Consider the following 13,838-nt stretch of genomic DNA (forward strand, 5'->3'; position numbering starts at 1 on the left):
GCTGGGAGGACTCTGCACACACCCCTCCTGTCTCTGGGCACTGCTGGGAGGACTCTGCACACACCCCTCCTGTGTCTGGGCACTGCTGGGAGGACTCTGCACCCACCCCTCCTGTCTCTGGGCACTGCTGGGAGGACTCTGCACCCACCCCTCCTGTGTCTGGGCACTGCTGTGAGTGTTAGGCACCCACCCCTCCTGTGTCTGGGCACTGCTGGGAGGACTCTGCACACACCCCTCCTGTCTCTGGGCACTGCTGGGAGGACTCTGCACCCACCCCTCCTGTGTCTGGGCACTGCTGTGAGTGTTAGGCACCCACCCCTCCTGTGTCTGGGCACTGCTGGGAGGACTCTGCACACACCCCTCCTGTGTCTGGGCACTGCTGGGAGGACTCTGCACACACCCCTCCTGTCTCTGGGCACTGCTGGGAGTGATAGGCACACACCCCTCCTGTGTCTGGGCACTGCTGGGAGGATTCTGCACCCACCCCTCCTGTCTCTGGGCACTGCTGGGAGGACTCTGCACACACCCCTCCTGTCTCTGGGCACTGCTGGGAGGACTCTGCACACACCCCTCCTGTCTCTGGGCACTGCTGGGAGGACTCTGCACACACCCCTGCTGTGTCTGGGCACTGCTGGGAGGACTCTGCACCCACCCCTCCTGTCTCTGGGCACTGCTGGGAGGACTCTGCACACACCCCTCCTGTCTCTGGGCACTGCTGGGAGGACTCTGCACACACCCCTCCTGTGTCTGGGCACTGCTGGGAGGACTCTGCACCCACCCCTCCTGTCTCTGGGCACTGCTGGGAGGACTCTGCACCCACCCCTCCTGTGTCTGGGCACTGCTGTGAGTGTTAGGCACCCACCCCTCCTGTGTCTGGGCACTGCTGGGAGGACTCTGCACACACCCCTCCTGTGTCTGGGCACTGCTGGGAGGACTCTGCACACACCCCTCCTGTCTCTGGGCACTGCTGGGAGTGATAGGCACACACCCCTCCTGTGTCTGGGCACTGCTGGGAGGATTCTGCACCCACCCCTCCTGTCTCTGGGCACTGCTGGGAGGACTCTGCACACACCCCTCCTGTCTCTGGGCACTGCTGGGAGGACTCTGCACACACCCCTCCTGTGTCTGGGCACTGCTGGGAGGACTCTGCACCCACCCCTGTCTCTGGGCACTGCTGGGAGGACTCTGCACCCACCCCTCCTGTCTCTGGGCACTGCTGGGAGGAATCTGCACCCACCCCTCCTGTGTCTGGGCACTGCTGTGAGTGTTAGGCACCCACCCCTCCTGTGTCTGGGCACTGCTGGGAGGACTCTGCACACACCCCTCCTGTCTCTGGGCACTGCTGGGAGTGATAGGCACACACCCCTCCTGTGTCTGGGCACTGCTGGGGGCCTCTGCACCCATCCCTCCTGTGTCTGGGCACTGCTGGGAGTGATAGGCACACACCCCTCCTGTGTCTGGGCACTGCTGGGAGGACTCTGCACCCACCCCTCCTGTCTCTGGGCACTGCTGGGAGGACTCTGCACACACCCCTCCTGTGTCTGGGCACTGCTGGGAGGACTCTTCACCCACCCCTCCTGTCTCTGGGCACTGCTGGGAGGACTCTGCACACACCCCTCCTGTGTCTGGGCACTGCTGGGAGGACTCTGCACCCACCCCTCCTGTGTCTGGGCACTGCTGGGAGGACTCTGCACCCACCCCTCCTGTCTCTGGGCACTGCTGGGAGGACTCTGCACACACCCCTCCTGTCTCTGGGCACTGCTGGGAGGACTCTGCACACTGTCCTCCACTGTTTTTAAAACTTGTGTGTTAAATTGATTTTAATAATTGCGCACCTCTCCCTCACCTGCTAGTCTGGTTGGGGCACTTATCCAGAATCCCTAACACCCGTGCAGCCGATCTGAACGCTGCCACGGGGTAGGAAATCGCCTTCACCGCCATCAGCGAGCGAGCCTGCTCACAGGCCACGCCCACTTCATCAGGCCACGCCCACTTCCCTGGGCCACGCCCCCCTTGACTACTTAAAGCGCTGACGCTCAGCCTTCTCCAGAGCCTGTACTCCTGAGGCACAGCCGGGAGCTCTGCTCGAAATTGAACTGTTTTTAAAACTTGTGTGTTAAATTGATTTTAATAATTGCGCACCTCCTGTCTCTGGGCACTGCTGGGAGGACTCTGCACACACCCCTCCTGTCTCTGGGCACTGCTGGGAGGACTCTGCACACTGTCCTCCACTGTTTTTAAAACTTGTGTGTTAAATTGATTTTAATAATTGCGCACCTCTCCCTCACCTGCTAGTCTGGTTGGGGCACTTATCCAGAATCCCTAACACCCGTGCAGCCGATCTGAACGCTGCCACGGGGTAGGAAATCGCCATCAGCGAGCGAGCCTGCTCACAGGCCACGCCCACTTCATCAGGCCACGCCCCCCACGCCCTCTCCCGGCATAAAATCATGTGCAGCACTCGGGCGTGCCAAAGGCAAGCCCGTCTGGGCCCGGACGGTCCCAGGCCCAGCCACTATGCCCATTTCTCCCAAGAAATGCCCTGTCTATACCCGAGATAGGCTTTTGGCCCTGAATACACTAAAACATCCCTCCTGCAATTACACCCTCATGGGCGATAATCCATTTACCGGCTGCAGTCTCTGTAATCCTCCCGGCGCAGATATTGAACGCGGTGGCCTCCAGCTAGGCCTACTCAACTGCAGGTCGCTTGTTAAACACGCCCACGAAATAAACCTCCTGATCTCAAACCACGCCATGGACATTCTGTTTCTCACTGAGACATGGCTCACCCCCAACAACGGCCCTGACATTGTCAACGCGCTTCCTCCGGGCTATCAAATCTGTTCTCTGAATAGACCGCGTGGTAGAGGAGGTGGCCTAGCCATAATATTCAAGGATTCCCTCACCTGCAGAATCTTAGATGGCAACATCAAAGACTGCGAAAGCTGCCACTTCACCATCCAAATTTCACCAGTAACATCCCTGTCGGGACTGCTTGTATATCGCCCCCCGGCCTACTCGCCGAATTCCCCAGCAAGCTCATCGACCATGTCACTCTCGAGTCTACAACTACCTCTAACTACCTCTTGTTAAGGGATCTCAATCTTCACTTTCTGGACCCAGTCGACACTCAGGCAGCCAAATTTTTACTGGACATCTCCTCTTTTGGTCTCTGCTTAAAGAATCCACAGGCCACTCACGACAAAGGACAGCTACTTGACCCCATCTTCACAAACATTCAAGACCTTAATACCCGCGCTCACCTCCCTCTTCCCTGGACCGACCATTTCCTGGTCCCCTTCGAATGGCACATCAATATTCCTTCACCCCAACCGCCCAAAATCAGAACTCTTATCAGACGCTGGCACAAACTGGTCCCAGAAGAATGGGCAGCCAAACTTAGGGAAGACATCCCCCCTCCCTCCCAAAACACCATTACAGCCGACACTGAATTCAATACATGGCTCACCCAATCACTGGATTGCCTCCTACCGAGATCCAGCACCCTTAAACGTACCAAGAGAGTTAACCCCTCTCCCTGGTACACCCCCGAATTGAATCCCTTACGGAAGGAATGCAAGAGAAATGAACGCATATGGAGGAAAGACAAGACAGCAGACAAGAAAGGTACGTTCCGTGCGTCCATAAAAACTTACAAATGGGAGCTCCAAAAAACCAAGAGCGCATTCTACGAAGATAGAATTAAAAACTCGCCCTGCTCTGCCCAAGAAACTTTCGCTATTCTTAAAGAACTTCTTCAGGCTCCAGATCCCCCTGCAAAACCCCTGGACCCCAAAGCCGCGGAAAGTAAATGTATTCAACTGGCCACTTTTTTCGACGAGAAAATTCAAACAATTCTCGCATCCCTACCCCCCGCCGGCCATACGGACAGGGACCCTTCTAACTCTCCCCACTGCCACAGTCATTCCACCGATGCCCCCTCACCCCTTCTCGACACCTTCGGCCCAGTATCCACGGAAGAGGTCGCCGCGACGCTGGCCACAATTAAAAGTGGCTCCCCCAGCGACCCTGCTCCGCTTCGTTTCCTGAAAAAAGTGTCCAGCACCATTATCCCTCCTCTCACGTCCCTCATCAATGTCTCCCTCACTCAGGAAGTAGTCCCTCCCAGCTGGAAAGCGGCGGTGGTCAAAGGTCTTTTGAAAAAACCTTCACTGGACCCCCAGGACCTAGCCAACTACAGGCCAATCTCCCTCCTCCCCGGAAACAGTAAAATCACGGAGAAGCTAGTGAATAAAAAACTATCACTATTTCTTGAAAGTAACAACATACTCAGGAACTCCCAGACCGGTTTCCGCCCCGGCCAGGGCACTGACACCGCCCTCCTGGCGCCAGTGGAGAAGGCCAGAAGCATTCTGGACACAGGAGGATCAGTGGCAGTGATCCTCCTGGACCTCAGTGCGGCCTTCGACACTGTAAATCACCAGATTTTAATCCAGCGGCTGAGAGACACTGGAGTAAGGGGCACGGCCTTGAAGTGGCTCATGTCTTTTCTAGATGGTCGCTCTTTCCAAGTCTGGGAGAATGACAGCCACTCTCCCGCGATCCCCCTCCGCTGTGGAGTACCGCAGGGCTCATCTCTTAGCCCTACGTTATTCAACGTTTACATGTCTCCGTTGGAGGAATTGGTAACCCCGTTCGGCGTGACGATCATCAATTACGCCGACGATACCCAGCTGGTGGTAACCCTTTCACACCCACACCAAGATCCTTCCGATCTCCACAGCTGTCTCACCGAAATCCACAGCTGGATGAACACCTCAGCGCTGAAACTGAATGGGTCCAAGACCGATATCCTGCTGCTCGGACATAAAGAGCCCTCCCTGCCGCCTAACATCTGGCCCGACTGTTTAGGTGACCCCCCTGCCCCCAAGGAGGAGGTCAAGAGCCTGGGCGTATGGCTCGAAAAGGATCTGAGCTTCAGAACTCAGGCCAAAAAGACAGCAGGAATATGCTTTGGTCTCCTCAGGGCATGTAGGAAGGTCTTCCCTTTGCTTCCCGCCACTTCCCGGAAACTATTGATCCAGGGCCTCATCCTGGCAAGGTTAGATTACTGCAATGCAATCTACCTGGGTGCCCCGGACGCTACTTTTAATACCCTGCAGAGAATCCAAAACGCCGCTGCCCGATTACTCACTCACACACCAACCAGATCTTCGGCAAAGCCAGCTTTGAAGCTCCTTCACTGGCTCCCAGTCAGAGAGAGGGTTGCTTTCAAAGCCCTCTGTCTGGCCCACAAACTTCTCCATACCAAAGGCCCACCCATCCTCAATAATTTTATCATCCCCTACAAAGCGACAAGAGCTCTTCGATCAAACGGAGAGAATTTCATCACGGTTCCCAGAGTAAAAAAAGCTCGGTCTGGAGGACGCCGCTTCTCGGTCCACACTGCCAAACATTGGAACAGCCTCCCTCGGAGTCTAAGAACCGAACCAAATCTCCTTCAGTTCAGGAAGGCACTGAAAACTCTTCTCTTTCCCTGATTCCTCTTCCCTCCTGCTGCTGTTCCCCCCCGAAGTCAGGTTCAAGCGCTGGGATGCTCAAGGGTTACTACGCGCTCTACAAAAACCTTAAATAAATAAATAAATCCCCCTCCTGTGTCTGGGCACTGCTGGGAGGACTCTGCACCCACCCCTCCTGTCTCTGGGCACTGCTGGGAGGACTCTGCACCCACCCCTCCTGTCTCTGGGCACTGCTGGGAGGACTCTGCACCCACCCCTCCTGTGTCTAGGCACTGCTGTGAGTGTTAGGCACCCACCCCTCCTGTGTCTGGGCACTGCTGGGAGGACTCTGCACACACCCCTCCTGTGTCTGGGCACTGCTGGAAGGACTCTGCACACACCCCTCCTGTCTCTGGACACTGCTGGGAGTGATAGGCACACACCCCTCCTGTGTCTGGGCACTGCTGGGAGGACTCTGCACCCACCCCTCCTGTCTCTGGGCACTGCTGGGAGGACTCTGCACACACCCCTCCTGTCTCTGGGCACTGCTGGGAGGACTCTGCACCCACCCCTCCTGTCGCTGGGCACTGCTGGGAGGACTCTGCACACACCCCTCCTGTGTCTGGGCACTGCTGGGAGGACTCTGCACCCACCCCTCCTGTCTCTGGGCACTGCTGTGAGTGTTAGGCACCCACCCCTCCTGTGTCTGGGCACTGCTGGGAGGACTCTGCACCCACCCCTCCTGTCTCTGGGCACTGCTGTAAGTGTTAGGCACCCACCCCTCCTGTGTCTGGGCACTGCTGGGAGGACTCTGCACACACCCCTCCTGTCTCTGGGCACTGCTGTAAGTGTTAGGCACCCACCCCTCCGGTGTCTGGGCACTGCTGGGAGGACTCTGCACACACCCCTCCTGTGTCTGGGCACTGCTGGGAGGACTCTGCACCCACCCCTCCTGTGTCTGGGCACTGCTGGGAGGACTCTGCACCCATCCCTCCTGTGTCTGGGCACTGCTGAGAGGACTCTGCACCCATCCCTCCTGTGTCTGGGCACTGCTGGGAGTGATAGGCACACACCCCTCCTGTGTCTGGGCACTGCTGGGAGGACTCTGCACCCACCCCTCCTGTCTCTGGGCACTGCTGGGAGGACTCTGCACCCACCCCTCCTGTCTCTGGGCACTGCTGGGAGGACTCTGCACCCACCCCTCCTATTTCAGGATATGTACGCTTCGAACATACACGGGTGTGGGTTCGCTCCATGCATACGGTCCGTACATACACTGTTGGGGTGGGGGTACGCTCCATACGTCCGCGGGTGAGGGTACGGGTCGTACTTACACTGTTGGGGTGGGGGTACGCTCCATGCATACACGGGTGGGGGTACGGGTCGTACTTACACTGTTGGGGTGGGGGTACGCTCCATACGTCCGCGGGTGAGGGTACGGGTCGTACTTACACTGTTGGGGTGGGGGTACGCTCCATGCATACGCGGGTGGGGGTACGGGTCGTACTTACACTGTTGCGGTTGGGGGTACGCTCCATGCATACGGGGGTGGGGGTACGGTCCATACATATGCGTCCCCACGCTATGTGATGCTTGTGCAGGCCGTACCCAGGCCTTTGCCACGTGGGTACAGCCGTCCCGCCATTGTTGGGATGACGTAGGTGTGAGCGTGGTACGACTCGTACCCACGCTCTTCAGGCGTGGGTACGGGATGTACCTGTATTGTTGTGTTGCCGGTTCGCTTCGTCAAGCACTTCCGTTGTGGCGGACGCTGGCTTTGCTGGACAGGCCCCCACCCCCTCGTAGTGACCAGGGCCTGGGGGTCAGGTATGTCCAGGGCATGTATGATTTGTGACTTGGGTGGGGGTTTTGTGTCCTGCCCCTGCCCCCCCCCCCTTTTCCCCTGGGTGTTGTTCTGACCTTCTGCGGCGTCTGCGTCCGAACCTGTAGAGGAGGTCGACTGCTATGAGGGCCGGGATGACACGTAGGTTCGGGTCCATGTCTGTCCGTCGCGTACAGGTACTCCTTGTTCGCGTCGTCCTGATTTCCCGGCAGTTTTTGGCTGCCGGAAAATATTCACCGTGCGGGATGACGTCGGTGCGAATCGTGATTCCTGGTTCGTGAATGGCAGGCTGCGTGCGTCCCGACGTCACGTCGGCGCTTTCCCGGATCACATTTGTATGTTTATTTTCGTCGGTCGGGGTTATGTACAATTCGTACGGAAATGGTGTTTCCGTGCGAATCGTAATTCCATGTTTGTATATTTTTAAGACCGGGTACGCGTCGGACGGAGAATATGCTCCGTCCGACGGTTCGTACCCGGTTTTTACCGGATCGTGATCGGCACCTCAGGGTTGATTTTTGCAGATGTCTCCACAGACTCTGGTTAAAATGATAATAGCAACCTTGTATTGCTGTGTGTGGATAATTTTTTAGTATAGCATTTCTCATGGCCAATTCAAAATCAATAATTATTTTTAGTGGACTATAATTGTTGGTTTCTTGTTTTAGTAATGAAAGTATTGAGGGTAATTGTCCTGATGCATGTTGAGGTATTTTTAATAATTCCTCTTTGAGTATTTGGGTGGTGGGTTTATCAGTATCAGTATTAGTACTTGCTTCTTTAATACTTTCCAGAGCATTTCTAACCTCAATCTCTGTTATATTGGGGGGGGGGGGGGGGTGATTATGTTCTTTTACTGAAAGAACAGTAGTTTCTTGAGTAGTAGCTCTACCATAGCATTTGTTTGAGTAGTATTTGCTGCACTTCCAAAACATTTTGAGAGCAATTTGCTTTTCTTGTGTATACACATATCCCATATAACATAACAACATTTTATTTTTCTGAGACATTATAAATTCTGCACCTTCAGTCATGTTGTTCTGTGTTATGCTAGGGGAGATTAAAAAAACAATGTTGTAAATATATAAAATGATACATATTTGTTAAATATATTTACTTTTGAGTGAATATACTTACAATGTTTAGTTTGATGTGCCCAAAAATGTTCAGAAGATGGTTTCAAGCTTTCTGTTCAATTTAGAAGAAGTATTTTCTGTTGGTAAGAGAAAAAAAGATGTTAATAGTTGTATTAATTTGTTTATATGTGATAGGGTTTTAGGGGAAAAGTGTTATTTAGGTGGCTATTTCAAGGTGTTTAATGATTGTGAATTAAATACTTTCTTTTTGATTTTTTTAAAGTAGGTCCTTGTGTTGAAAGGACTTTTGGATGGTTTTGCAGTTTTCTGTAGAGGAGAAAAAAAAGAAATAAAATATATTGTTGAAAATTGTGTTTTAATAATTTTTCTAGGTGTTTAGGAAACAAAAACTTACATTGAACAATATTTGACTGGTGGGTATGTAGAAAATATCTTGCTGTGTTTAGAAAATATCTGTAGAGGAGACATGAATGTAATTAAATAAAGGTTAGTAAATTGTATGTTAGAAATATTTAGAGCTGTAGCTTAGTAGTATTTTTATATTTTAAATATAGTTTAACTTACTTGTGTAGTTGTGAAAAAATCTTTTGGCGTAGAAATATATTTTACAGATATAGTTGAGCAGCGTTTCACATTCCTCTTTATTTTCGGTTAGTAGTGTGAAAGTGATGCAGAAATGTAGTGTTTATTTAATTAGTTGCTTCATTTCATTGGTTTAATTTAAAACGTGTGAAATTAATTGGTCTACATGAACTGTTTTTATTGTTTTGGCTGTTTGTTTCCATATAAGGGAAACGCTAATTAGTAGTTTATTAGTACAAAGTGATGTTATTATGTTCAGTTTTAAATGTATAAAAGATTGTTTTGAGTTTGATATAATGCAAGTATGATAATTTGCAAAGCTTTTATGTTAGTAATTAAAGTTTTATTGTGTATGATATTAGAATTTTTATATGTACATGTGTTTGTAAAAAAAAAATCATGTTATTTAAGTGTTTAGTCATGTGTTATAATGCTAATGTACATTATCTGCGAAAACTATATTTTATTTAGCAGTTTTTAGATAGTCGATATAGTGCAAAATCCAATATTTTGCTTGTCTATATTTAGGTTTTCGATAATTTTGTTAGTTAAACTTTATTTTGATGTTTGATGATATTTTTGTTAATGATATTTATTAATTCGATATTATGAGATACAATATTTTAGTACGACGATATTGTGTACTCGATATTATTGTTTATTTATAAATAAGTATTGTGACTCGATATTATTGTACTCGATATTTTGACGACGATATTTTTAGTATTCGATATTGTTGGTGTCGATATTATGTCAGTGATCACACCTGATGGGTCTTGTGCAATCAATTAATAACAAACTTGGTATTGTTGAAAATGGAAGTAGAAGGGTAGAGCCCTGTAAAGCTTTACTACTGTAGGAAAATGGTGCCACCATCTCCTCTTCTTTAAACAGTTTTGGAAATCTTAATGCATTCAGATAAACATACAATTAAGAGTGGAGCATCCAAAGTAATGATGAGAAATGATGAAACAGGTAAACTTTCAACACACCAGGTTATTAAGGGATTGACATCGACCATGAGTTGTAGTGATAGCCCAGAACAAACTAACATGGTGAGGGAGAGAGGAAGATATGAAAGTGTAAACCTGGAACAGGCTAACACTACAACATCGAGGGATTAAAACATAAATTTATGCGCTACCCTGGAATGTTCGAACATTGTAAAGGGAAATACAGAACTAAGTATGAGCACCTGGAATGTTCGAACATTGTAAAGGGAAATACAGAACTAAGTATGAGCACACTAAGTCTGGGATTGGCTTCAAATAAAGGACAAGTTGCCATTGACTATAATGGGAGGGCTCCAGCCCTGCATGAGTAGGAATGGGGACTGTGGATGGAAGGGGTTGAGCAGCAACTGCTGAGAGATCTGAAGCTACAGAAGAAGGTCCAACAAAGTGAAACTACATCTCCTGAGGCATGCTAAGTTGATATGGCTCAGAAGGATCTTGTAAGAATTATGGGTCAGGTTAGATGGCCTGACACCAAAAGAGTATCGCCAGAGACTACACTAGGAGAGAGACAAGTTCAGTGGGTTATTGGCCCGGATACTTAAATACAGACAGACAGACATTCCTCGCTTGGATGGTATGGGATGCTGCGATCATTTGCAGTGGGTGACCCTGACATGACTGATCCGGATACTGATATTCTGGGGATGGTGGAGCTACCAAAACTCCCTGAGCCACTCTGTGAAGGGATTAAAGCTGACATTGCCTGGAAGTTGAGGGAGGCCCTGAAAACAAAGCAGAAAGGCACAATTCCAGGCAGCGATGGTTTCCCAGTGGGGTTCCTTTAGACTTTTGCACCAAAGCTATCTGAGACATTTTGGAGGTATTTAGGGGTGCTAGAATGAGTGGCACCTTGCATCTGCATGATGCTCAAGCTGGGTGGTGACCCAGTGTATCCCTCTTCCTAGAGGCCTCTGACCATAATTAATAGTAAAAATAAGGTTCTGTGTAAGGTCCTTGTGGGGAGGCTGAGATCAGTGGTGGGCGCTTTGCTCCACAAGGATCAGTCCGGCTTCATACTGGGCTGGAGTATGGCTATGAATATTTGTATGCTAACACATTTTCCATTAGGTGGGAAATATGGAAGAGGAGCTTGCACTAGTGTTGTGACCTTGAAAAGGCATTCAGCACATTAAACTGGGTATATTTTATGGAGGTCCTGCAACTTATGGGTTCGGGCTGCTATGTATAAATTCCAGGGCCCGGGTTATGAGTGGGGGTATGGTCTCCACGGACTAAGACATAGGACGAGGTACTATGCAGGGTTATCCTCCTTCCCCCCGCTCTATGCCTTGGCAATGGAGCCTTTGTTGATTGGGCTCAGGAAAGAGATTGGAGGAATGGGGAGCAAGGTTGACAACATCACACTTGTGGTGTCCCTATATGCAGATGATGTATTGTTCTATTTAGGCGACCCTGCAATTTCTCCCATGGTCTGTTGGCTTGCTTTGAGTTTGGCGACACAGCATGGCTAAAGATTAATATTAAAAAATCCTTGTTGTTCCCACTGGGGACATGGGTGGAGAGCCCAGGGCTACAGCTGCCCGACTTAGGCATTACAAGAGAAATGGATATATTCAGATATCTTGGGTTTATGGCAGCAACTTTTGCTGAAAAACAATACTAGTACAATATGGGGAGGGTGCTGAAGGGGCTGCGGACATTAGAATGAGCTTCCCATTTCCATTATAGAGAGAATTGCTATTGCAAAAATGGTGTTCCTCATGCGTTGCCTTTACAGCATGCAAAAAGAAGCGTGTCCACTGCTACCAGACACTTCTCAGAAGCTGAACAGGCTGTTGGTGTCTTATGTGAGCCAGAAAATAAAGCAGAGTCGCTTTGGATACGCTAAAACGTAACTAGGAGAAGGGGGGGCTGGGCCTCCCGGATATAGAATTGTATTATTATGCTGCTCACATTCAACATGCTGCTCAATGAGGATTGGGGGAGGATAACTGGGAAAAACACATGTCAAAAGGGACACATGATAATACACCCCTGATGGAACTGCTCATGAGGGGAGCCGGGGTGCCCAGGTAATACCACTATATTGTGTGACAGACTGCCGTGGTCTGGGAATGCACCACTAGTAGGGTCCCTAAGCAACTTCCTTTTGCAAAGGAATTGGATTTGTCGGATGTACAGCCCTTCAAATGCAGTGGTAGCTCTTGAACTTAGAAAGTGGTAGGATGTAATTGCCTTCATCGATTTTGCAAAAGTGCAGTTAATGATGTTTGATAATTATGTTCTCTTTTCTGTACAACCAAAAAATAAAGCAATTTAAAAAAGCTGTCTCTAGGCCACACTTGAAAATCATGATAGCCAGTTACCGATAAAAGAACTAGACACATACATTTATCCCAGTCATTTGCGTCTCTTTCAGGCTATCTTTATTAAGAACAATCATAAGTGCAGACGTGATGGTGGTGAGCTGGAAGGAAGGGATATGTCAGCAACTGGAAGAGTTAGATGGGGGAGATATTCATTACATTTCAGGAAGCTCATGAGGCATTTACAGTGGATCCTGTCAGTTACTGAAGTACGCCAGGACAGCCAGAGAGATTCGGAATGACTTTCCAAATACCCCTCTCCTGACTGAATACTACAAGCAGTCACTTGACTGGCAACAAGTGGACACTTGGGGGTCGATTCCGATCCTGTATTTTTTTTCCGTACGACTCGTATCTGTAATTTTTTCCATACGCATCGTACAAGTCCCGTCCGACCCGTGAAGTACGATTCGTACGGGAAAAATACATACGGATCGGCCTGATCCGTATGAATCGGATCGGGGAAAGTTGTGCGAGACAGACCCGGACACTTTTCTGTACGAATCGTAAAAATACTGTCCGACCGCACAAGTACGATCCGGACCGGCTTTCCGATTTACGAATCGTATGGAAAACGTCCCGTACACGGGGAATGACTTTACCCGCTACGAAGCGAACTTTGTACGACTCGTATCCCGGGATAAGTTGTTCCCGGGGTGCGAGTCGTACAGAGGTACAAGTCGTACAGGCCCCCCCATGCATATGTACGGTGCGTACATACGCAATGTTGGGGTACGCACCGTACATACACAATGCATGGGGGGAGGCCTGTACGACTCGTACCCCTGTACGACTCGCACCCCGGGGAACGTGTCGGAGTACGACTCGTACCGCGGAGAACGTCACGTATGACCGAGTCGGACACACAAAAAAACAGAAGCTAATACAACGAAACGAGTAGTACTGAACCACGGACACTGTAAAACAGCACAAGGAGGGTCAATTAGACTCGCACAACACCACAAAACACGTCTACAGTGCACAAAACATGGAAATGACTGACCTGGCCACATCCAAACAGGCAAACAGAGGGGCGAACTCACAACCACCCCTTATAACACACCCACCAAAAATTCAAACTGAGGCCCACCCACAAATGGACCAATAAAAAGGGCCCACACACACAAACCATGAGCCTTTGCAACAGACTAACCGCAGCCAGAGAGCACACACCAACAACTGCACCCATCCACCTTAACATATACACCTTCACACAACCTCCTTCACACATACCCCCTCTTCACATTCAGACCCACACCTTCACATTCAGACCCACACACCCACAACCATCCACACCCTCACCCCACACCATGCCCACAGACAAGAATCCAAAGTTCACAAGGGAGGAGCTGGAGATCCTTGTCAATGAAGTCATCAGAGTCGAGCCACAGCTGTTTGGAACATTGGTCAGACAGACCAGCATAAGCGAAAAATCACGCCTGTGGCAGAGGATCGTCGATAGGGTGAATGCTGTTGCACCCATCAGAAGGACCAGGACTGAATGCCAAGTC

At 50.2% G+C, this 13,838-nt stretch overlaps 1 protein-coding gene across 1 annotated transcript in view; it reads left to right on the forward strand.

Annotated features, from left to right (window-relative positions):
- The window catches only part of ITPR3 (inositol 1,4,5-trisphosphate receptor type 3), an 895,552-nt gene that overhangs the window by 783,833 nt on the left and 97,881 nt on the right, over positions 1–13,838 (forward strand).

The sequence above is a fragment of the Triturus cristatus genome, chromosome 1_1 (assembly GCF_964204655.1).
Source record: "Triturus cristatus chromosome 1_1, aTriCri1.1, whole genome shotgun sequence".
NCBI lineage: Eukaryota > Metazoa > Chordata > Amphibia > Caudata > Salamandridae > Triturus > Triturus cristatus.